General features: G+C 39.6%; 1 protein-coding gene across 1 annotated transcript in view; it reads left to right on the top strand.

Moving 5' to 3' along the window:
• The window catches only part of Pappa2 (pappalysin 2), a 235,288-nt gene that overhangs the window by 21,270 nt on the left and 186,914 nt on the right, over positions 1-27,104 (top strand). The gene's annotated exons all lie outside the window — the stretch shown is intronic.

Genomic DNA, 27,104 nt, shown 5'->3' with positions numbered 1-27,104 from the left:
ATGATATGGCAGATTGCAACCATACCAGGGAATCTCATCTAAGTCACAGTAGCAGTCTTTCAAGGTGCCCAGGCACCATTATCTTCCTTTGTGGAATGGTCCTTTATTTCCTTGGCTTTTTTGTTGCATTATTCATATCCGAGACTTCATAACGTATTCTCCTCACTGTCTCAGAGTTGCTATGGGAACACATCTTATTCCATTCATTATCCATACCTACGATGCTACATACAGTATTTGCATTGTATATCTAAGGAGATATTCATAGTTTTAGGAGTACCGGCATTTGATCTAGTGCCTTGATCAGATACATGCACTACCACTAAGCAAAACTCCCAGCCCTGAATATTTGAACATTTTGATTGCTACAAATATCTCATTCACAGCGTATATACATGTGCATGCATGCGTGGGTGTTTGTGTGACTGTAAATCAGTGTACATGATCAAGGCATGTGGAAGGCACAGGACAACCTTAGGTTATCCTCGGGTACTGTCAACCTTTTCTTGACACAGTCTCTCACTGGCTGGAACCTGCTGGATAGATTTGGGTGTCTGTCCAGTGAGCCCCAGGGATCTCTCTGTTTCCACATCTCCAGTGCTCAGATCACTCACCTGCACCACCAGGTTTGATGGTTGTGTTTAGAGCACAGGCTTTGGAATATTCAACTCAATTCTCATGCTTACAATAAGGACAGTTTATTGACTGAGCCATTTCTCTAGCCCTAAATCTTCATATTCAAAAATATCAAATTGTATTAAATGAGGAGCAGCAGACTCCTAACTCTTCTCCATTTCTTCTCCATGTTTGAGCTTTAGACAGCACTGGGAACCATATTGAGTTAATTTACATCTCTCTGGCAATCACCTCCACAGTCAGGGGTCTTGTTTTTCATTTTATTTTACTTTATTTTATTTTTGAGCACCAAGGTGATTATTTGCACTTGAATATTTATTCTCCTCCACTATGAAATCTTTTCCTTAAAATGATTTCTTTGGTATTTCTCAGTTTTGTTTTATGTTTGTGTGTTTGTTTGTTTTCCTCAGATATCCAGATATAGATCTCCTGAATCTCTTCATTGGCTTTTGGTTTTTTATATGCTCCTATTGTTATTTGGGTTTTTGTTGGGTATATTTCTTTAATTTTGTCTTCTAATTCTTCAGTGTCACTCAAAGGGGTGCACTGTTCTGGGGCTACCAGGTTGATAAATAGACTGGATACAGTGAGCTCCTGCTCCTACTCCTACTCCATCTCTTAGTTCCCCAAGTTTATTAACTATATTGTCCTGCACCAGAAGCCACCCCAGACATCAACATGTTAACATGCACTTGATCTTAGCCCAAAGGGTGAGGAGCGATTATCTTCTATTTCTTTCATTAAATTAAATTTTTAACAAATAAAATTTTAAATCTTCTAGTTTTTGTTTTATTTTTGTTTGTTTGTTTTTTGTTTTGTTTTGCTTTTTGAGACAGAGTTTTTCTATGTAGGCTGGAACTCAGTTCATAGACCAGGCTGACCTGGAACTCACAAAGATCCACCTGCTTCTGCCTCCCCAATGCTGAAATTAAAAAAGCATGTGCCACCACCACTTGAACAAATCTTATAATTTTAAATATCAGTCTATTTTATTTAGGAGTTTAGTTTTTAAAGATTTGGTTTCATTATTTTAAATGTTGTGTCTTTGTGTCTGGGTAAGGGTGTGTGGATGCATGTGGTGGTATCTGTGGAGGCTAGAGGCTGGAGTTAAAGGATCTCTGGAGCTGGAGTTAAAGGGAGGTGTGTACTTCCCAATACAGGAACCAAATTTGGGTCTACTGGAAAAGCAGTATGTGCTGCATCATCTTTTTGACCAACCACTTTTTTTCTTTCAAGTTCTAATTTTTTTTTAATGAAAATGAGATTCAAAATACTTCTTATCTTTTTCATGCTGGTAATTTGTTTCAAATGTCTAGTCCTTGTTTACATAGTAGGGAATACACTTTAAAATCTCTACTTACATTTCATTATACCCAAATTTCCCTTTTTGAAAGATGAAAAGCTTCCATCCCCTCATATGTATTCTGTGTGAAGATTTCTCTTTATCTTCTACAGGATGTTCTTTGTGCTGAACTTTTATTATTAAAACATTGAATTATTTTTATAACTCTTATTGGTGAGGAAGAAAAGTAAGACATTCTCCTTTATCAGCTCCTTATGGTATGTCAGATACATTAAACTAAGCAGAGGAACAAATAAAAGAACACACAAAGAACAGTGCTAACAACTTACTGGGGGTCTTAAAGTTTTTATCTAAATTATCTGGATTTAAATACAGGCTGAAGCATAAAACACAGACCATAGCCTATAAAGTGCTTCTCTGTGCCATGGCTTGGATCATTTGAAAGAACTCTGGATTCATAAGATCTCTGAGTTTCTATGAGGTCTTTGGAATTGGTGAAGCGAGTGGCCATTTCTGAACTAAATTAGCCATGTATAACACTCTTATTATAATTAAATCACAGAGCTCAATCTCACAGTGCCATTGTTTTGTGACTCTTCACGGATCCAACTTCAACAAATGCTTTGCCAGACACTTATTGAACAAAAACGGAGTATGCCAGGCACAGAGTCCATCTACTTAGGAGCTCACAGTTTAGGGGGAGGTAATGGGAGAATGTGCTCAGACCTATAGATAGATTCCAGAGTAACAGACATTATTAATTGATGACTGATGGTTGATGATTATTCTTGCTTTCCAAATTCTATTCAGCTTTCCCACCACTCCCATTGAGAAATCAGAAATGTAGGCCAAAGTAGTTCCTTTCTCAAAGACTGGGAAGAGGAGAGAACGAAAGGAATCCAACATCAAACATCTGTAGCCCAGATGGGGCTATCAAAGGGAAAGCATTTATAAGACTTGGGACTGGTCAGAGATATGAGTTATAGATACATTACCCAGCCAGTGGATCACAATTACTGAGATAGAGGAACTTGGCTTGTGGCTAGGGCAGGGTGCATAAACCAGATGTCCACTTCTACTTCCTAGTTGTCTTTAGGGAGTCCTCAAGAGGTGCAGGAGAGAAGGGGGTTAGAGGACCCATGTTCAAGCAGTCAGGAGAATCACTGACCATTTCCTTAGGAGCTAAGCTAAGACCATCTCTATGGCTGAAGGTAAACCTGGAGTCACTGACCTTTATAATTCATTGATTTCCTTTGGCCATTTTTGTTATTGTTATTATTTTCCTTTCTAACATACTTTCTCTGCTTCTGTACCTGCTTTCTCTCTGACTCACTCCTTTACACAAGGGTTGGATTAGGTATTCAGAGCAAGGTGGAATTGGGTGCTTATTTCCTTTGTTGACTCTGTGTCTCAGATTCTGTAACACTTTTGAGGACAACAATCATCAAACAAGAACAAATGGCTGAAGTCCGTCAAGCACTTAGTCTTGGACTTTGCTAGGAATTGGACAGTGGGAAACTGGCCACTTGTGTTCGGAAGCTTGTGGTAGGCAAACATCTCTTGTGTTCACAACCCTGGTCCCTCCTCCATCCCCTAAATTTTGTTCCCTGGTAGAGGAGTGTACATAGAATGCTAGTGTGAGGACTGAGAGGTGCCCTGCCCAGCAGAATCCTATCAAAGAGCGTGTGCATTGCGCTATAGGAGTGGTACATCTTGGGTCAGGAGGGCTAACGTGTATGGTTTCATATCAAAGGGGATGGGTGGAGATACATGTGCTGCGCTAGCCTGTGTGCAGGGACTTTGCTGGGATTTGCTCACCCACACACTGTGGTGTTTGAGCCAAAGGAATGGTGGAGCTGGGCTCCTGCAGTGATGGGTCTGTTAACCATCAGCCAGGCTTCATTATAGGTTTCTTTTGAAGTCAAGATTCAAAGTTCCCTGAAGCCAAAAAAAAAAAAAATGCAGGGGAAAATAAGTGTAAGGGGGGGGGGTAGAAGAGAGAAGGGAGAGATGGAATGGAGGGGAGGCTCTAAAACTGTGCAGAAAAATCCCTCCGTCGTTCCACTTCACCACATTTGAACTGTGCACACTAAGGGGTTGTCTCCCTTCTCACACTCATGTCACCTGAGGATGAGAATCAGAAAAAAAAATAAAAAAGATAAGCTTAGGCAATTTACCTAGAAATAGAAACCTCTCCTGTTTACTTTCCTACAGGCAAATTTTCCACAGTTGCAATAAATATTGTCCTAGAGTAAATAAAACCCAGTTTTACTGTTCACCTGGCTAAGTGCATTTTTCTCTCCAGGTGTGTGGAGAGAGAGACTGTTTTTCTCCCTTTGTGGTTATGTCTTGGCCCGAGATACAGACTTGTGAAAGAGCCATGTGGTCTGTCTGGGCTACAAATATTTCCTCTTAGGAAAAACATGGAGAGACCCCAGTCTCCAACTGTATCCAGCCGTTCAAGGGAGTTGGGTGTTTTCCTAAGAGTTGGGGTGTAGCTCTCTGGTCCCTTGGCCAGCTGCCACTCTGTCTCAGCTGATCCGATGTCATTTCAAAGATCTCTTCTTAGAATTTCAGCATAGGCCTCTGAAAGGCAGCTGCGTATTTATGTGTGCACCGATTTTCCTATTTCCTCCTTTCTGTTTTCTCTCTAGAAACCTTGTATTTTACTTTAGTGACCAAAGAAATATTAAATCTTGTTTTTCCCTAACCCAGACTCTTGCTCTCCCGATGTCAAAGATGTAGATTGGACAGTGGGTGGAATACGTGCTGCCTTTGCTCCAGGCTTTTTTCTAAGGCTGTTTAACCCCAGCATCTCTCCCTAGAGGAAGCTGCTGACCAATTGGTTTTCTGAGGTGAACACTTTCTTTTCCTTCTCTTCTGGGACTTTGTCTAATGATCAGGGGCCTGATTTCCCAAGCTCAACACTTGAATAACTAATGCCAATTTAGCCTTGACTTTTTAAGAGTACCACTTCCTCTTTTATGGGAAATTTCCTTGTCCTGGACTATGGCCTTTGAATTGCATCTATAATGCTCATCTCCTCTTCATTGCTTCTCTGCTCTTGGCTATGTGCCCCTTGCCCTCAGTTGTTGCGAAGGCTTCCAAACTGGTCTCCTGTTTTGTATTTCTGCTCTTTGTTCTAACCCAGCTCTATTTTTAGCACACCATATTAATCCTGAGATCACAACTCAGATCATGTCCTCCTCCCACAGTGACCGCTTAGCTCACAAGGAGTCAAGGTTAAGGAACAATGTCACCTGGTTCTGTTGGACCCTCCCCTCTTAGCTCACAATGTTACTTTAGTGGCCTCACTTCTTGCTATGTGCTACCAGCTAATTGAATCCTGTCATTGAACCTGCGGGGTATACACCTTCTGCAGGATCTTTCTGGTGGCTTTACTCCTCTGGAATGTTCTCCAGCTTTATGCATGGTTATCTTGCACATGATCATCTGGTTATTTTTTCAAAGTCACCCTCAGGTGAGGTGTGTTTGGTGGCCCCATCTAAAATGTTACACACTCCTTAGCATTTTCACGCTTTTGTTCCTGTTTGAGTTTTTGTTTTAGAATTCATCACTAGCCTCTTCTTTGGTTCATTGTCCTTAATGCCAACCTTCTCTGGTAGAATGTAGAGTGAAGGGATTTTCACGTGGTTGGGTTACTATTGTACCCTCGCACCTAGAACTGAGAAAAGGATGAGCTAAATATCCAACAAATAATTGTTGAAAAGTCATGTTCCTACTCTGGTACAGTGGTTGGCAAACTATGCTCAGTGAGCTAAATTTGGCCAACTATGTTTACATAAATAAAGCTTTATTGGAACACAGCCATACCCACTTGTTTGCATATTGTCTATGGGTTGCTTTCATGTGGCAGAGTTGTGTAGTTACAGCAGAGACCAGATGGCCCACAGTGTCTAAAATATTTACTATAAACGTTTGTCCTACTATATATTCATCATAGTATATTGTAATTATCCCTTGTTGCCTGTCTCTTACACAAGACTTTTGATCTTTTGTTGATAGTTCTTGGAACATAAGATGTACTTGGTTAGTATAGCAAAAATAAAGTTATATATATATATATATATATATATATATATATATATATATATATATATATGTGTGTGTGTGTGTGTGTGTGTGTAACCAGCATATATACAAATTTATCTCACACATATGCTCACATAGGAAAAATGTCAGCATAGAGATTCAAAGTCAGAGACTATTAGTCTGTTGATGAGAGAAGAGTCTATATTTTATTAACCTTTGGTATTCATCTCAGCACTGGTAGAATTGCCACATTTAGAGGAAAACAAAATAACTTAAAGATGCTGGTGGAAAGAATGGCTTTACTTAGTTTTGTTCCCCAATGCATTACTTGGTTAACTGAAGTCCCAGGATGCTCTGGAGGCATGAGACATACATTTTAGTGAACAGAGCAATAATAGTCAACTACAGCATCAGGAAGAGAGATGATTTCTCTTTGCAGGGGACAGTGAGTGAGAGCAGATTCCAATAGCAGATATAGGGTGCTCAGTATAGACATAACTGTTCCAAATAGAACCTCTTTGAAAGGATGTCACAGATGCACCAGGATTTTTTTTTTCAAAAGTCTTAGGCTTTTGTTTTGTTTTGTTTATCTTAGATATTTTCTTTATTTACATTTCAAATGTTATCCCCTTTTCTGGTTTCCCCTCTGAAAACCTCCTGCCCACTACCCTCTCCCCTTGCTCACCAACCCACCCACTCCTGCTGCCTGGCTCCGGCATTCCCCTGGATAGATTCCCCAGGTTAGATACTGGGGTATCTAACCTGCACAGAACCAAGGGTCTCTCCTCCCATTGATGACTGACTAGGCCATCCTCTGCTACACATGCAGCTAGAGCTATGAGTCCCACCATGTGTTTTCTTTGGTTGGTGGTTTAGTCCCAGAGAGCTCTGAGGTTACTGGTTAGTTCATATTGTTGTTCCTCCTAGGGGGCTGCAAACCCCTTCAGCTCCTTGGGTCCTTTCTCTAGTTCCTTCATTGGGGACCCTGTACTCTGTCCAATGGTGGCTGTGAGCATCCACTTCTGTATTTGTCAGGCACTGGCAGAGCCTCTCAGGAGAAAGCTATATCAGTTTCCTGTCAGCAGTCTCTGCTCCACACTTTGTCTCTGGAACTCCTCCCATGGGTATTTTGTTCTTAAGAACCAGTGATTTCCTGAACTGAAGACACTGGATGTTTTGTACAGTTACATAGGAGCCATCAGGTGGTGGCCGACAGAGGCTCTGAGCATTCATGATTTCCATCAGTAGCAGTTTTCCTGCAGCCTCCCCCCACCACCACTCTGCACACTGTGTTTTGTTAGCTGTCTACTCGATTAATCACAGTTTCTGCTCCCTTACTACTAATTGCTTTTTGTTCAAATCCTCTAGTCCATGAATGAGAATTGACCCAGCTTACCATTCCATGTGAGGTAAAAGCCATAGATTTCTTGTCAGCATTGGTTCCTAGCAACTGGGACCAAAGGATAAAATTAGCTGGGGAGGTTGTTTAGGGTCTAGGTCTGTGGTTTCCTGTGAACTGATTCAACATTCTGGGCAGAGTGAATTGTTTTATTATCTTTTACTTTGGGTGAGCATACTCACCTTTGTTTTTTGTTTTGTTTTGTTAGATTTCTCTGGTTGTCTGTTGTAATCATAGAACATGCATAGCAGTTGTGTTCTCAGAACACCATGATTTAAAATAAAATTGTTAGTTATATTGTAAAGAGTAGAATTAAGTTTTATATTGGTTAATGTATTTAATGATGGCAATAGCTTTTAAAAGTTAAATATCTAGGCTGGGTGGTGATGCCACACACCTTTGATCTGTGAGTTCAAGGCCAGCCTGGTCTATAGAGTGAGTTCAAGCACAGCCAGGGCTACATAGAGAAACCCCATCTGGAAAACTAAAAAACAACAAAACAAAACAAAACACAAAAAAACAAGTATTTACATTTTCCACATTTTCCATGTAAGACTAAGATTTATTCTTCAGTGAAGCAACTATTGCCATGCAGTGGCAGACATCAAAGTGACTTCAGAGACAATGCAATGGTGGGTCATGTCCCTTACAGAAGAAATAATCACTATGAATAGAATTTAATTGTATAATTTTTACAGAGCATGGGCACATGAGGAGATGAAGGGAAGGAGGTAGAAATCGCAATAGAGGGGCTTTATGAAAAAGGTGATTTGTCTAAGATATGAAGAGCAGAATGTAGGAGATGTTACAGAAGGGTCAAGATATGAAGCAAGGTGCTTAGTGTCTGTCACGTGAACACATAAGGCTACCGGTGAAAGGAGATGTTTCATGGGTACAGGTGAAAAAGGCTGAAGTTAGAAAAGTTATAGCCATAGCAGTTGTTAGAAGTTTGGCTTAAGCAGTTGCACAAGAAACAACTGGGTGCCATAGAAAATGTCTAGAGACAAAAGGCTCTGTTTTCTTATGTGTCTGTTTTAACAGTTACCATGTACCTTGAGATATATAGTTTCCTTTAGAGAAAACATTTTTTCAAACATTATTATTACTATTACTACAGTGTGTGAGCATGTGTGCTATGGATGTGCACATGTTCTGGCACGTGTGCACGTGGAGGTCAGGACAACCTTGTGGAAGTGGTTGGTTTGCTTCTTTTACCTTTACGTTCTAGGGATGGAACTCAGGCCCTTCAGTGGAGATGGTGCCTTATAGTTTTTAAAGATGCGACAATCAACAGAAAGTGTATAAAGTCAGCGTTGCCTTGTAATACAGCATATGAATCTATATCTCATCTCAAAAGGACCAATTAAAACATTACAGCCTTTTCTTCTCTAATTAACACAATCTGACTGGGGTTCTTGTTATTTCTGCTTACTCTTCTTCAGGGATTTTGTTTCTTCATGTTGCTCTGAGATAATTTTTTATTATAAACCCATTTTCTTACACTGGAGATACACTTATTTACTTTTGGCAGCTGTATTATGGACCTGGCAATATAAAACAATTTTAAAATATATTATTAACACAAAGACTTTATTTTTTGGAAAGACTGCAGGGTGATAGAACAGAGATGAGAATCACAGAGAATTGGTTTGCAGACACACAGTTTCAAGGGCATTTTAACCTTGTTTATTGTCTCACAACCAAGCAACACAAAGTTTGCCTTGTCCCTCTTTAAAAAGTGGGCCTTTGTCACTTTTAGGGACTCTATTTTATTAAAAACACAGTCTTTGTGAATTCTGGCTTTTATGTTCTTACTTTGATAACCCCTGCATTTCACTTTGTGTTAAATTCAGGAGACCTGCAATTCTATAAAATTTAACATTGTGGGCACTAGGAATTCCAGATCCCTCAAGAAAGTCAATAGGATTTTCTTTCTCATTTTTAAAAATTATTTTATTTTGAAGACAGTTTTTCCCAGCAGTTGGCCTTGAACTTGTTCTATAGCTCAGAATTTTCCCATCTTCTTTTACTTTCTGTAGTCTCTGGATATTTCTTTTAATTTCTGTCTATCTTGGAAATATAGTTAATATTTGTCTCTTTTGTTGTATTATTAATTGGTAGTTGCTCATTTCAAAGGAGATATTACTAAGGCTTTGGAGTAACTATACCCCATATTTAAGCCAAAAGGGATGTCTTAAGCAGTTATCATTTGAGTAATTCTTTGAGAACTATATCCAAGTGTAGGATGCAGACTGAATGTGGTAGACCAGGAGGCTGAAGGTGTGGAGAGAACATCTTGTGTATCATGTGGATGCCTTACCCGTCAATTAAAAAAAAAAAAAACAAAACAAAACTATGGCCTATAAGAAAGGGTAGAATAGAAGGTGGGACATCCAGGAGGCATCAAAAATTCTGAGATAGAGTCTGGTGCAGAAGGTTCACCTGGGAAGATGTGAGGAGATGGATACATGGTAACTGGGCACAGGTAGCCAGCCATGTGACAGAATTTAGGTTAAAACAAATGGGTTATTTTAAGTTATGATCTAGACAGAGAGGACCTGAGTAGCATGGCCTAGGTATTTGCAAATATATTTTGAGTCTGAGTCTTATTTCTGGGACCATGGGTCTGAGGAAGAACCAGACGAAACTTCTACATGAAGGTCATGTGGTGCCTTAACTTAGCTCTTGGGCAGGAAGTGTGACAAATTGAAAATGGCTAGAAAAAATATTGTTACAAGAAAAAGAACTAGGAAATCATACACACACAAAAAAGGACTTGGCTCCCAGTCCTACTGTAGTCTGGACACACAATTTAACTCTCTTTTCATTTGCACTTCTATTAATTTATGTTCAGCAAATGTTTAGTGAGTACTTTCTCCTAATCAGGAATTGTTGTAGGCTTTATAAACATTGTGAAAAAAGAATCCCCTTTCTTCTTGGAGCCTCTAGTCTAGTGTGAGGGAAAACAGTCAGCAAATAAACAATTGTGTATATGCTGTGCGTACTTGATAAGATCTGGGCAGGACATTCAGGAGAATAAGGGGGACAGAGGATGCTTTCTGTGGAAGCATCATGTAAGGTATCCATAGGGTGTCCTAGTAAAGACAATGCCTTAGCAAATATCTGAAGCAAGCCAGGCTGCAAGATACATGGAGTCTCTAAGATTTTCTTCCAGGCAAAGGGAGAAGTAAGGAGCTGGTAGGATGGGAATGGAATGAAATGAGCAGAAATTTGTTGGCAGGGAGGGGCCATGTAGTCCTGGTGGGAACAAAGGTCTGATTGTAGCTGTCTTCTCCAGTAGCTGGGGGATCATTAATAGAGTTTGAGTGGTAGTCCTGTATATCAGCAGCATATTAGAGGGTATGCAAAGAAGTCCCTAACTGCCCTGTCTAATTCAAAGTAATGTGAAATGCAAGTAAGAAAATTCTTGTTAAGGATGTCCTGTAAATTGAAATTATTTTGTATATGAAAAATGTTTGGTAAAATATTGACTAGTGAGGTTGGAGAGAACCTGATGTCCCCCAAAAGACATCAACAAAGTAACTGAAAAATAATTATGAAGAAGGTATTCATCGCAGTGTGGAATTTGCTGAGGGTCATGTCTTATGGGGCCATAGACATTTATCTTGAAGCAGAAGTGAGGAGATTTTACTTATGGCAAACCATGGAGTGTGCCCATGCCCTACTTCTCTAAAAGACTGAATGTAAAAGTGCAAAGCCAAGTACAATGAAGATCTCCTTTTCTATCATGGTTGTTAAAATGTTGTTACTGCTCAGAAAAGCCTGTGTGGGGCTGTGCTTGGTACAAGTAAGAATTTCCATATGAATATTGCCAAGTGTGGTAAGGGATGGAGGTCAGAGCACTGGGAATGAAGACAGAGAGAGAAATTCAGAGCTATTCTAAACCAACCAGCTGGGCTTAGCATGGAGATGTCTATGATGACATTAAGAATTTAGGTTATAAAAATGTCTATGTCAAGCCAGCAGAGATGTATGTAACAATGGATGTGAGGATAATCTTGGGTGTGCAAAAGCATGATAGGGCTCTGAAAAATTCCCCAACAGTCCTAGACTCTGTTGAGATTAAAGTATCCAGGTTTCTTGAAAAGATGCTTCTTCTATGCAAGTCCTAGTCAGAGTCTGCCTGGAGTCTTTACTCAGTTCTGGGCAGTAAGTTTTATGAGGAACATCAACAACTTGAAATATAGCCAAAGCTCAAGAGAGTCTGGTGATAATCAAGATGCTAAAATGGCCCTGATTTCCTTCAACCATGGATCTTTTTTTTTTTTTTTTCTTTTCAAAAACAATTTTTTTTATCAGATACTTTCTTCATTTACATTTCAAATACTATCCCAAAAGTTCCCTATACCCTCCCCCTGCCCTGCTCCCCAACCCACCCACTCCTATTTCCTGGACCTGGCATTCCCCTGTACTGGGGCATATAATCTTTTTAAGACCAAGGGCCTCTCTTCCCAATGATGGCTGACTAGGCCATCTTCTGCTACATATGCAGCTAGAGACACAAGCTCTAAGAATACTGGTTAGTTCATATTGTTGTTCCTTCTATAGGGTTGCAGACCCCTTCAGTTCCTTGGGTACTTTCTCTAGCTCCTCCATTGGGAGCTCTGTGTTCCATCCAATAGATGACTATGAGCATCCACTTCTGTATTTGCCAGGCACTGGCATAGCCTCACAAGTGACAGCTATATCAGGGTCCTGTCAGCAAATAGTGTCTGAGTTTGGTGGCTGATTATGGCATGGATCCCAGGGTGGGGCAGTCTCTGGATGGTTCTTCCTTCCATCTCAGCTCCAAACTTTATCTCTGTAACTCCTTCCATGGGTATTTTGTTCCCTATTCTAAGAAGGAACGAAGTATCCACACTTTGGTCTTCCTTCTTGAGTTTCATATGTTTTGCAAATTATATCTTGGGTATTCTAAATTTCTGGGCTAATATCCACTTATCAGTGAGTGCATATCATGTGAGTTCTTTTGTGATTGGGTTACCTCACTCAGGATGATATCCTCCAGATACATCCATTAGCCTAAGAATTTCATAAATTCATTGTTTTTAATAGCTGAGTAGTACTCCATTGTGTAAATGTACCACATTTTCTATATCCATTCCTCTGTTGAGGGACATCTGGGTTCTTTCCAGTTTCTGGCTATTATAAATAAGGCTGCTATGAACATAGTGGAGTATATGTCCTTATTACAAGTTAGAACATCTTCTGGGTATATGTCCAAGAGAGGTATTGCTGGATCTTCCGGTAGTACTATGTCTAATTTTCTTCGGAACTGCCGACTGATTTCCAGAGTGGTTGTACCAGTTTGTAATCCCACCAGCTTGACTATGGATCTTAATGTCCTTCCTTCTTGGTTGGGGAACCAGTATTAAATGAATTTTAAAAAGAGTCACCATGACCCCTTTATCATTTTTTGAAATCTAGCTATTGTCCTATTCATTCAGTTTATGACAAACATTACTGAATGCCTACTCTGATGTATTCATTAGAGCAGATGCTCCAGATAGGACTCTTTCCTTATTCCTATGGGACACATATAAACACACACAACTGCAGATCTGAAGAGAACAGGAACAAGGGCTCTCTTTGCTCGTCAGTGGGTTCCTAAGTCTGAATTTCTATGGTAATTAGTGATGCCTTCCCCCCCATCTCTCTTCATCTCCATCCCAATTTACCCCTACACACAACCATCATGACACTCATTCTAAGAATCATGTATATGTTCAGGGCTTCCCAACTGGAAGGACTCACCTTGAACTGAGATAAGATTTGTGTAGTTCTTGAATAAAGAGTAGAGATCAGAAAGGAGAGTTTATTAAAGGGAGGAGGAGAGAGCAAAAGTTAACAAAGGCATGCAGTGTAAGCAGAAGATACAATCATAACTGCTGTATGTCCAGTGATCTAACAATCAATTATGAAATTAGGACAACATTGTGGGGCATTAATAGTATAACATTAGGACAATTGCTCAAGCTGACTCCATCTGCAATGTAAGACATCCAGTTAAGGTTATTTTGTCATTATATCTGAATTTTCTGTTCAGTGCTATGATCTATTCCTTTTCATAGATTCAAATACAATGGAAAGATATCATCATATCTACTTCTATTAGTCTGTTGCTTTCTATATGATTATATATCATTAGTCAGAAAATAGATAATGTCTCTTACTATTCTGTTGGGCTGCCTAGGTGACTACAGATAGTTTTAATAAGGATGTAGTTTAATAAGGATGTAGACTAAAGATGTCATGTGTGGTAAGATCTTCTTGGGAAGCTATCACAGCGCTTCAATGCAATTAGCGTGAATGGTACTGTTTCAGTGGGCAGTAGTAGAATTTAAACTAAAACAAAAGAACTCTTCTAAAACACACACTAGTGTGTCTATATATTTATGTTTCATTATATGGTTTTGACACTATGTATTTTGCATGCATATTTTTGATAAGGAAAATCTCTGGAAGAGATTTTTATTCATCGGGTATGTTATATCACACCTTACTGTGCAGGCAGAACTTAAAGCAGTTTTTAAAAAATAGTTTTTATATTATGCTATGATTTAAAATAAGAATCCTAAGGGCTGGGGATGTAGCTCAGTGAGAGATTGCTTACCTGGCATGTATGAGACCCTGGATGAACTGGGAAGCATGGGCAGGAAGAAGGGAGCTGCGGGGAGGGAGGGTGACAAAGACAGATTAAAAAGGACCAACAGCAGTAAATACAGGATGCTAAATGATTCACACACATTAGAATGCTAGAGTTAGGCCACAGGTCAGCTCTGAATTTCTCAGAGCTCACACAAAGTGAGAGGTTAGATAATGCACCATTTGCCAAAAGGATGAAAACACAGAACTGCTCAAGACAACAGCTGGCAGAGAGAACAGCTGCCACAAAGAACCTCTTCAGACAGAAATTTATCCTGGGGCTAGAAAGAGAGAAAGCAGATTAGCATGTTGGAAAGCATTTTCAACAAGACCCTTGTTCAAAATCAACAACAACAACAGCAACAACACAGTTTGTAGTCTTTCTGTAATCACAGGCAAAAGGTTAGTTTATGTCCGTAGCCTCTCAGAAAATAGTTTGCATATTTTTATACTGGAACGTTTTTTCAGGAAGAATTGATAATCAGGAGACTAGGCCTTCTGTGGGAAGAGATGGGAGGGCTTTTGCTTTTAAGCAGAAATGGTGACATGAGCAGAAGAGTGCGCACATCTTTCTGTGACGCTGGAAGACACAGAAAGACGAGGCTAGATGCAGAGGTGCGGAATGCTGGTGGAGAGACTTTCCCCAGATGTTTCTGATAAAATAAGCAACTGTCCTGAGTGCGAGCTGCTAGGGGTGGGGTTACTGACAAGACAGAAACTTGATGGGGGTAGAGATTGTTCACAATATCCTCTTTCTAATTAGACTTCCTGTGTACAGATGACTGATGTAAAAGAGAGCAAGTCTGAAAACAGATGCTAAAAATTCCTGAGAGCTAAATTCTAAAACTATAGGCCTACCTGGATGAGATAACAACAAATTCTTACAGGTGGACTATGGAGCCTAGCTACTTTACCCATTTCATTTTAGTGTATCAATCATGAATCTATCTTAAGACACATAGGAAGCTCAGCTGGCATTTGTTGGTGTCTCACAGTATCTACCAACCCAAAGTGTTAGACCTGAGGCCAGATCTCCAACTCTGTCCCAGTATCTTAACTTCATTATATGCCTCTGCCTAGCTCTGCCATCTCAAAGCCTTTTGTGAGACTCGGAAATGTTATAAATCTTGGATTCCTTACCCTACACCTTTTCCCATGTGCCTTTGTGGTTTTCTGCTGTATGCGTTTTAAATACTATAGATTGTTAAATGACATACATGCTCCTTGAGAAGGAGAAAAATGATCAGGAATATTAGAAGAACATATTAAAGCTGATTCAGAATAAGAATAAAGCCCAGAAATGTCTGTCAATATGGATAGCAAGGGTTCATCCAGTTAAGACATAGTGGATGAGTTTGGTCGCTATGGATGTGGCCAGTGAAGACATAGCTGGCTCAGGAACTAAATAGCATTTCTTTGCAGTTAATAGGGAAAGCACATCCTTCTCCCTGGCCTGTCTATTATGGCCAATATAATAGGTAATTTGGCTCAAGAAGGTGGCTTGGCAAAGCATTTTTAGAATTAGCAGCATCTATTGTCTCCCAACACAGGCAGTGGGTACTGAGACTTTATGACCATTTCCAAATAGGAGTTATATTATCTGATATATATTAGGTTATAGAGAGGGAAATTCCCTCAAAGAATGATTTCTGTTAACCCTCACAAGGGGCTGTGTTTAGCCTATGTTCCTAGGGGAATTTTATTGCCATGTTTATATTAATGCTACTTTTGGTAGGGAGTTAGTCTTTGGAAAAGATTTATTCAACTCATTTTTTGAGATGTCAGGCTAATATCGGCCTTCTCAAGTTTCTTTAGGCAACAGAAATCAGTTGGAAGACATTGAAAGGGAGAGTCGGTTTACAGAAGTTGACTCTATAAGCAAACATTCTTAGAAAAGACTGACTACAGACAGAATTCACATATATTGTCTTACAATAATCACTATCTAATTTGTTCCCTGCATTTCCCTACTAACCTCAGAATGACATCATTGTGTGCTCTATAGCAAAGACACACTGCTTCCAGGTACGAAACACCAGAGATGATGAGGTAGGCAAAGGTCACAGAAGAGCCCTGCCTGGAAAAGGACAAGTAGATGGCAGTATCTCCTAAATAAGTGAAAGAGAAGCTGCCAAAGGATAATTGCAATAAGAGTCTCATCACAACAGAGAGAAATGTTGCTTCATGGAAATGTTAGCAACAAATGTATTCTCTGATGTTAAGTACATCTGGTCATTTTTGATTGAAAGCTATTTGAGGTCTTGCAAAATATCCTGAGTGAGTAGTTGTTTTATTAGTTAAAAAAAGAAAACTAACAAGCTTGTGTCACAATGGATGGAGGCAAGCCAAACATTCAAGAAGGATGGTAGGTCCATTAAGGAGCCGAGATGAGGCCTTGGGCACATCAATAGACATAGAGACATCCTGCTTAATGGCCAGGACTGATGTTCTGGGGCATTTCCATTTCCATTCTGGCCTCCTAACCTGATGTCCAGAATGACGGACAGACACTTCTGTTAGAGAGAGAGAGAACCCAGTATTCCTTGCTCTTGACAAAATGACTTTCTTCTGAGTAAGGATTAAAATACTATTCAAAGAGTTGTGAAGGACCAGTTGATGGCAATTTTTCTTTTCTTCTGGCTCAGTCAATTCCTCTGAGGCACCTGCTCTATTACCAAGGAGTTGAGCTGGGTCAATGGGCTGTCTGTTGTAGTAACTGCCTCTAGTAAACACGCCACCTCCTGATGATGGGAAAGTACTGTCTTTGCAGCTCTCTTGAAAGGTAGTAATTAAGAGTCCCCTTTTATAAATGAAGTGTGTTTGGTTAGGGCTTTTATTCATGTTTATCGTCATGACATCACCTTCATAGTGTCCCTGTTAGTGAGTGATGTTTACACTTAAAGCATTCCACAGTTTTTCACTTTTATGACTGAGCAGCTGATAGAATTAGGATGGGGCAAGCAACCAGGAGAAAGCCCCTGTAGTATTCTCACTGACAATGGTACAGGGTATAAGGCTTATACTTATGTTGAGCACAGGCTGTCCAGAGAGCCGATGAGGGTGGAGTACCATGGTTCACCTCCAATTCATACTACTTCCGGGACACAGGGTGATTTTCAATAGAGCATACACTGATTTTCCAGAGGTAGGTACTCAGTACATTTACTAAATAAAGTGATTTAAAGTACACATGTAAATACTGTGGTTTAAGGAGAAACAAGAGTGATTTTGAATGTCTCTATAAACCCAAGTGTGGTTGGCTCAGGCTAACAGTTACTTCCAGAGCTCACCTACCAGCTTCTTTTCTTTTAGGTTTTTGAAGCAAATGTTATTATCATCATGATGATGGTAAGTTATAGAAAGACAAGTGGTCGGGATGTTGACTTGAACACAGCTGAAGTAGAAAGAGTTGGTCAAGCCTGTTGGTATGATTGGTATGATAGAGAGAATTCTGCTATTTTCATGAACTTCTGATAGGCCAATTTAAGATTAAGAGAAATAAAATGAAAGGGAGTGGTATCTTAGTCCATTTAGGCTGATGTAAAGTAATATAACAGTTTTGAAAAATTGATAATTACCAGATATGCATTGCTCACAATTCTAGAAATCAGAGTATGTAAAAATAAGATGCTGCTATCGCCAATGTCTGGCGATGGCTTGGTTTTCATGTATCTGTATTCTGTAATCCTGTGTGGTAGAAGGGGGTGCAGATTCTTGCCATCCTGTTTACAAGGGTATCCATTTCATTAATGAAGAAGTACAAAGGAAGACAGAGCCCTCATGACTCACTTTCCAGGGCACCCATGTCTTCTTGCTATGACACTGGCATGACATTTTAATACAGGAGTACATTGAGATCAGAGTCAACAATAAAGGGCATCGTTGACTAAATTAATAGCTCTAAGTATTCTGTTTCTGAGACTATAATTCTGGCAGTTCTAGTTTTAATCCCAAGAATTACCATTTTTATTTCTAATGTCTGCCTTAATAGTTCTCCCATTTTCATCCTCTCCTGAACAGTTATTTCAGCTGGTTGAGTCAGCGTGCCTGTAATTCTGAGAGGTGAACAGGTCCCTGCGTGTCTCTGATGATTCACTGTTGGCCACAGGGATTGCTGGGCAGTGAAGAGGTTTGGCAGTCTGGAGGCCATTGAAGTGAACATTGTAAACTCCAGCAGTGCCAGGAAGGGCTCCAGCCAAACTTCATAAAGGTTGGGCCAAAAAAATCAGCCAGGCCTTATTTCACCTGGGACTGCCAGTGTGGAGGACCTCCCTCATGCCCAGCTGCTTTTTCTACCGAGGACAGGAGAGACAACTGTCCTGAATTCAGAGGAAGAGGCGCAAGCCTAAATAAGTCAGGGGAGATTTCCCAAAGGATATGTTTGTTCTTAATGCAAATTAAATACATTTAGTAGTAGTTGCTGAATATTCCCCATAGTATTTCCTTTTCTTTGTGACCTTAACCTACCTCATCATTATGCATTTGGGCAGGGCTTTACCTGCTCTGGCTCCCAACCAAGGCCATGGTATGGCTGATCATGGTAGTGCTAAAGAACCTCAGAATTCCTTGAAAACTCAGCCTTGTAAATGATGGGGGTGAATGAACCCGCACTAATTCCCAAATGGCAGAATATGTTGCTTTGTTTCTGTCTGGTTACTTCATCATTTTTATATCCAGAATACTTTCAAAGCATGCCAACTTTCACACATTTTTATTAGCAAAGGATTTAAAGTCTCCATTTCCCTCTTATCTACGGCTCGGCTCTCATCTTTCATCATTCGGAGTACACAAAGCTCGTTGTTTTCCAAACGGCTTGGACTTCTTTTTATATTTATGCTTTCGAAGAAGCTGTTTCTTCTTGCTGGACACCCTTTCCTTCTTGATAAATTAAAATACCCGTTGTAATGGTTCCTCCAACTTCCCTCTCTAGCACCTCTGTCATGTTTTGTCTTTTCTCAATATTGGGGATTGAACCCAGAGCCCCACACACTCTAGGCAGGCACTCTACCGTGGACCAACAAGCATTTTTTTTTCTTTTATAAAAGTTTGAGACAGAGTATCATTTGGTAGCCCAGGCTGGAAATATCCTCCTGTTTTAGCTGACCAAATAGCAAACATTGTACCATCAGGCCTGGTGTGTCTATTACTCTGTAGATATTTCTACTTTAAAAAAAAATATTTATCACATCACCATGAGTTTTGATGTTAGAAGGAAAAGCCTATGGACACTCTTCAGGAGAAAAGAGAAAAAGATGAGATTTCTGCAGGATAGGAGCTGAACCACTTACCCAGACTTCAGGATGAGCTTCTATGAAGACAGGCAGAGAGGTCATCAGGAGGTATAAGTAGGTGGGTGGATGCCAGCATCTGGTGGCTATGCCAGGACACTGTAGTCAAGTATGACTGAGATTGTTTAAATCAGACTAGGGTCATGATCTATGGGCAAGTGAGCTGCCAGCAGAACTCAAGTGCTTGTGCTTACAAGCACTGGATGGTGTTAAACAGACTCAGTTAATATCACATGAGGTACCTGCCAGGGCTCACCAGGACCTGCTCAGAGTCTGCAGTACTTAATCCATTCCGCATTTTCCCAAACAGGTGGTGTGAAACCTACAAATGAGCTCTTGTCTAGATATTGGCTTGACATCTAGAGATGAGAGACACAGGAGATGAACACAGAATCTACTCCTGCCTGGGAGAAGTGGGAAAGGCAAGGAAAGCTCAACGTGTTGTTGAAGTAGAGAGGATTCATTCCCTACCATGAGACTGTGCACTTATTTTAGACTCACGCCAACCACTTAGTCTGACATTTAGTAAACATTCAGCAAGTGCAGACTGAAGCAAAAGTCAGTGAAATACAAGAGTCTACATCACTTTGTTCTTCCTATTAAGACTTTGGCCACTGGCATCAAAACAAAGGTTGTTGGTATTCTTTTAAGCACTGGGCTTTCAAGGTGGTACAGTTCATTGTTAATTCCTCAGCTAGCTTCAGCCATAGATTTGATCTCTGACCATGTTCAAGTGTTCCCTCTGATCTGGAATCGAATCAAAAATGCTATCAGTCAACCAATTCTGAAAATAATTAGTTGCATTAACCTGTCAACTTGTTATCGTACCTTAACACATAGACTAAGAGCATAGTCTTATAGATTAGAATTTGAGACCTGGATGGGAAAGGAGAGATTTCTGATTTCAGTCCAAAACAGAAAAATTCAATGAATTGCCCCCTCCTCCCCCCAAAATATGACTAGACCTGGGTCTCTGTTCCCAAACTAAAGATCTTAGCACTGAATTCATATTCTGATTTAATGCAGTTGGTGTCTCTTTAAATGTTATTTTGAAACCAACAAACAAACCAACAAACAATCCTGATGTAGGTATTACTTCCATTATTTAAAAACTAATTATTTTTATTTCTTACTCTCCTGTTTTTATTTAAAGTGGCATTGTGTGTGTATGTGTGTGTGTGTGTGCATGTGTGTTGCAATGTATGCATGTGCTTGTTGCAGTGTGTTTGTGGATGTGTGCATTCAGGTGCACATGCACATGTGTGGGCTTATATGTGGAGGCCAAAGGCCAACATCATGCATCTCTCCTAAATTTTCTCTACTTTCTTTTCTCATTTGATGTTTTAATTTTGGGGAAAAATTCACACATGAGTACTATATTTATATCATTTCCACCCTTCTTTCTGTTCCTGGTTCTTAGTGTATTCCCTCAAATCTATGACCTCTTCTTTACATGTGTTCTGAGTTCCTTTAGTGTTGCTCATATGTCTATGTGTTTAAGGCTAATCTCGTGCTATTGAATAACTGAGCAGAGGGCTCATTCTGGAGAAAAGTGAATTATCACAGTCACTGACTACCCAAGGCTCCTTGTCTAGAAGTTGACCTTGTGAGGGTACTCCCATACTTATTGGCATGACTCCCAACTTTGTAATTGTGTAATCTTGTTTAGGTGAACATATTTCTGAGATGTTATGAGTACAGCTTCCAGGTCATATGTGAAGGACATACATATGTCCTTCACAGGCATGTGTCCTAGGATTTTGGCTCTTGTAGTCTTTCAGCCTCCCTCTTCTGTGATTTCAGAACCCAATGATCAAATGGTTTGTATAAATATAAATAAAACTTATTATATATATTTATGGGGTAGACATTTTATAACATATATATTATTTATAATTACATGTAATATGAACTTATAAATATATTTAAATATAAGTAAGCATACTGCATTTCAACTAGTTGTGAGTCTCTGGGATGGTCTCCATCTCCTGCAAGTCTGAAGCTTCTTTGATGAGGGATGAGAGCTTCATCTGTCAGTAGTTATAAGGATAAGGGTGTTAATGCAGCCAGAAATTATATTGGTTTAGGAAAATGGAGTAGTAAGTTCTCTTCTGGTACTCATGGCCATTCCGGCCATACATGGTCCATGAGGCATAAGTGCCTACTACAGAGAGACTTTCTCAGCCATGTTCACTGCTGCTGTAGTCACAATAGGTAGGAAGCAGAAGCATCATAAATGTCCTTCAGCTGATAAATAATAAAATGGGATACACACACATGATGGCCTTCTATTCAGCGGTAAGGAAAATGAAATCTATAATGAAATCAGAAAATTTGCTGCTATAATATAGAGCCAGAAAGACAAGAACTATGTGTTGTCTCTTATTTGGGGATTTTAGCTCCAAATCGTTCTCTCTGTGTGTATAATGCATAGTAACTGTGAGCATCAGAAAAGTAGAAGAGAAGAGAAATAGCTCCAGGGAGAGAAATAGTAAGTCACAGGTGCTCTGGAGCAGGAAATGCAAAATATGAGGGGATTTTTTAATCAGAGGGGGAGAGGGGGCCACACAGAAAGGAACAGGAAGTGATAAATAACGATAAGGGTGGATAGTAAAGCTATACAGAAACATTATTTTATATTTGTATATGTATATGTATTTACTTAAATAATATACAATTAGCATGTGTGAGTGCTTGCATGTTTGTGCGTATATGTGCTCCTAAGTGCGTACATATATATGCCTTCCTCTGTCTCTCGAAACAAGGTCTCTCACTTAAGCTGAAATGTATCCATTTAGCTGGACTGGCTGGTTCATAAGCGGCATCTGCATGGCTCTGCCTCACCCTTAGGGCTTTCTTTTACAGGTATGCCTTGTGCCACTTGGCATTTTTATGTAGTCCTAAGAGAGAGGGATCTAAATTCACATCTTAATGATTCTGCAGCTCGCAGTTTACTGCCTGAGCCATCTCCTAGCCTGTGAAAATTCAATTTGTTATATAACAGATATTTTCTTATAAAGGAAAACTCAAGGTTCTGTTTGAAGCTAGAACTTGGAATTTGAGAATTTAACCAGACTTGGGAACTCCTGAGATTTACTCTAAGCTGTATGATGGAAGTATGGGTGTAGTCTATCTTGGGGACTGGTCTTGGAGGCTATCTAGGTCATTCGTGTAGCAGGAGAAACAAAATAGAGGCTCATGTGTCTGCTAGGATCAGAACTTGAGATCTAGCTGGAGGACTTTATTGTCTGGATGTCATTCTCAGTTTCATTTCCTTGTGAGAGAGGCTTACATGGTTATCAGAGAGCAGGACACTGGGGAGGGAGAAAAGCAAAATGAAATGTGAAATGGTCATAAAGGCAGATGTGAAATGATTGACCAGGGAAAAGGAGCAGGATTTGGATGGCTAAAGGAGCTACTGGAGACTAAGAGCTGTGTGCTAGAATTGTGGCCCCACAGGAAATTTGCTCTTTTTCTAGTTACCATAGGCTGTGAGCGTGTATACAGTCTCAACAAACAAAAACAAACAACCCTCCCCAAACAAAAACAAACAACCCCCCCCCAAAACAAACCTTGATTTAGCTAAATTAGGGGTTTTAGAAAGCATTTACAAATAAGAGCAGAAAGATATTGCAAATGTATACAAAGGGAGGGATCTAATAAGGAAATATTCTATGTCTCAGTCATCTTTATCTCCTAGAGATCTCCTAGTTGAGAACTTAGGTGGACACATAGTAGAATGACTCTAGGAACTTTTGAATAGATGACTTTCAATTGATAAGCTATTATTGTCCTTGTGTGTGCCTGTTTATTCTATGAGTAGGGATATATATATATATATATATATATATATATACTTATATATATGTATATGAATTCTACTCTAACTGGTGTATCTGACTAATTGAACATAATGGAGAATTATGATGAGATAGGAAACTAATTTTTTTTTGTGTTTAGATATTTTATTATTCCACTATTTTATGACTATAGAATACTGCTATCTCTTAGCCATATGCTAGTACAGATTTATCCTTAGTTGATAAACCCAAGCAAAATAGAAATAGATATGATGAGCCTATGTAGGCTGAGTTTTAAACTTTCTTTTCAAACTGTATTCCTGCATTTGCCTTTTCATTTGGTTTATCATCCTGAATTGAAACTGTCTCCTAGTGTTGAATAAAGATTCTCGAGCTCCTATTTTTAAAGGGCTTTGCTTACAGATAAAATTCAATCTTCTTTTCTGGCTCAAGATATATTACATATGACAGGTCTTTTATGTTTAGAGCTGAATATGGAATCCCAGTCCGAATTTTTGATTTATGCTGCCCATAAAGCTTAAAGCCTTCACTCACAAAAGAAAAAAAAAATCAATCAAGAACTTGTGTAAACAGCCCAACCTGACCCCAATCTGCTGTGGTTTAGTATTTTTTCCCAGAGAGAAGCATGCTCTTCAATAACTTCCTCTGATGTTAACTTGAGGCTAGTCACAGGATCACAGCCAACTTCCTTTGGAGTAGGTGGGTATAGGCGTTCACACAGGTGGGATGATTTCAGATTTGTGGAGAAAATCTTAGTATGTCAAAAGGTGGGTTCCCCATCAGATAGATAGCATCTGAAATTTCATAAGTTAGAATGATGTTATTATTTCAGTAACTCATAATTTTTACCTCCCTAACAGAATATGTAACCTTTGTCATTTAGTGACAGATGAAGATATTAAATAATGGAGTATCCATGTGTGTGACTACACTGATGATGGAAAATTTTGGTGTATATAGATACCAAATATGCAGGTTGGTGGGTGGTAAAGGCAACAGATGGGTCTGTCAAAGTCTCAGACATCAAGATGGGTTTAGAATTTCAGAGGCTGAAAAGAGTCTGTATGTGAATTAGGCTGGGTTATAATTCTGTGTAGGCTCAGAGTATTCAGTAGTGACTAAGAAAGGAACATATGGATAATGATTCAGGTACAAGACCAGAGATCAAATCTATGACATATGGTAGTCTTATAATGGGTTGGGTGCTCTCATCAACTTATTCTTTAATCAAGCAAATGATAGATATATATTGAACATCTATCATTCTCAGACACCAGAAAAAACACCAGGGCTAACAATAATTATCATTCAGTGTTACTGGCATCACAATATAATACTTAGATTAAATTTGGAAAGTGCCTGGATGGGTATCAAGAGCACTCTAGAAAGAAGAGACAGCTCTGTGGATAATGATAGATAGAGGATTATTAAGACATCTTCAAAGTTAAAAAGAATGCTAACTAATGTGCTAGGTAGTCAGGGACTCAAGGTTCATTGGGAGGTAACTTCTGCCAGTGTCACTGATATATAGCTAGGTCTTGCCAGAGAGAATTATGTATGTTAGATCTCAAAGTGAGGAAAGTGTTCAGTGCATAGTAAATGTTGAGCAACGAGGAGTTGTTTAGTAACATCGTACATTTTAGGCAGAATGAGAGACTCACAGGTGCTAAGCACAAGTCAAATGTGAAGCTGGATCACAAGGTTTATTTGGGGGGAAGTTACTGACAATTCTAGAAACTCAAACAAGGACGATTAAGGAGGTTTTGTGCTAAGCCGGTTAGGGGAGAGCAGAGAGCACCAGAGATGATTTAAATAGATGGTATAATAAGATTAGCAGTCTATAGAAATACGGAGACTAGGTTGGGGGAGCTCATTGCAGAGATGACTTTGGTAATTAACAGAAGAGATAATGACACGGGCTTAAAGGAACAGAAAGCAGTAGCAACAGAAGTGGAGAAAGGGAGTGTGGTATTTGTAGAGCCTTGAGCACTGTGTGGGCTTTGGGCAGACCGAAGTGGATAAAAGGTAAAGGAAGATGATCAGTTTGCATGCTTTAGATAATGACATGTTAAATACAACTTCTTGTGAATGGATAGGTATTAGGATGCGTAGTTGTCCTGAGAAATTAATCAACTTTGAATGAATTGAATTTAAAATGCTCAGCAATATAGCCTGTTTCAAAGGTCTAGAAGAATGTAAAGATATGGCTTCAAACTCGAAAAGAATGTGCAGATTTGGAGTCATCAAGAAATTTATCAGAGCTGATACTGTAGATCTGGATGAGTTATTCAGGGAAAGGCTATTAAATGTTGACATCAGACAGTTAGACAAGGAGTTGGAAGATAGATGCTTTAAAAAAAAACATGAAAAATAACAGATGTGGAAGAAAAGACCCATCACTTCCATTGTGGCAGAAATTGAGGAACAAACTTAAAGGAGGAAAGGAATAGAAAACAAAAGATGGAATCAGTATAGTGGCCCATTATTCAGACATAAAACACCATGGCTGCAATGAATAAGGGAGGGGTAGGGGAGCCTCCTCTAGCTAAGTACCTATTGTCAGTTGATGGCTGCTAGTATAGGGACAGTCATGTTTCTTTAAGGGTTGGTCCTTGGCAGACTGACTGTGTTTGAGAAGATGCTTATAGGGGTAGCCCAAATTGGACTCTGGGAGATAAATACATATATATGAAGTTGGAAGGTGTGGTGGGGAGATTTCAAATGTGTTGAAGATGGAGAGTGAGGTGAATATTATCAAAATATATTCAATGTATGTATGAAGTTTTCAAAGAACCAATGAAATATTATATTAAAAAGCGTAGCTCATGAACCCTACAACATGGATGAAAGCTGGAAAACTTACACCAAATCTACAAATCCATGCGATTCCATCAATAGTAATGACCAGAAGGGACAGATGGAATAGAAAGTGGATTAATAATTTCTTCAAGCTGCAGGGGATGAGGGCAATAGGATCATAACTGAAAGCAGAATGTTTTCTGTTGTCTATGGGGATGACTGAACAGGTCATGAGTATGTTAAAAATATTGATTTATACCCTTAAAATGAGAGACTTTTTCATCATATGGCATGTTTCTCAGAGAACTGAAGGAAAAGAGGGTACAGGGCAAATCCTTTAGTGCAGTAGAGAGTTCTCTTAAAACCAAAAGTAGGAGCATCCCTTCCAGCCTCGGGCACCATGGAGCAATCATTTAAAACACAGTAGGGATGTTTGTGATGATTGGAGGGGAAGTACTGATGAGAGTTGTTTTAAGAGAGAAAAAACCGTGATAAAAATCTTTCAAAACTCTGGCTGGAGAAGGGGCTGAAGGAGGGGGAAATTAGGCCCAAGGCAGTGTTTCTTTACAATGTTGAAAGGCACGACATATTTATACAGGCAGAGAACCAAGAGGATATGGACGACTTGAAGTGTAAGAATGAAGACAGGAGGGAGTACAGGACCAGGGTCATGGCACAGGAAGGAGGCAAACTTAAGCAATGGGGGTGAAGGATGAAGCTGGAGTGCCTGTCCTTGAGAAGGGGCACGCAATCATGGTCCTCTCAGTGGGGTGTCATGGTCACATGTTCCAGGGCAGGTACCTGGCCTGGAACTAGTTCAAATTCCTGCCATTCTCAATTACGGGGTTCTGAACTTGCTACAACTTTACTAGTTCTTCTGTCTAGTGGCAAAGTCCACTGCACCGCAGGGGCATGCTTCTGGAAATGCCATGTAGCTCCAATTCTCCCACTAAGTTAGGAGGCAAATCAGTCAGTGTTGAGTGTGATTTGACTTGGTAGATATCTAGGAGAACTTCTTTTCTTTTCTTTTCTTTTCTTTTCTTTTCTTTTCTTTTCTTTTCTTTTCTTTTCTTTTCTTTCCTTTCCTTTCCTTTCCTTTCCTTTCCTTTCCTTTCCTTTCCTTTCCTTTCCTTTCCTTT

Source organism: Mus caroli, chromosome 1 (assembly GCF_900094665.2).
Source record: "Mus caroli chromosome 1, CAROLI_EIJ_v1.1, whole genome shotgun sequence".
NCBI classification, from domain to species: Eukaryota; Metazoa; Chordata; class Mammalia; order Rodentia; family Muridae; genus Mus; species Mus caroli.
The sequence above is the reverse complement of the archived record's forward strand: the minus strand, read 5'-3'. Positions and strand labels throughout refer to the sequence as shown.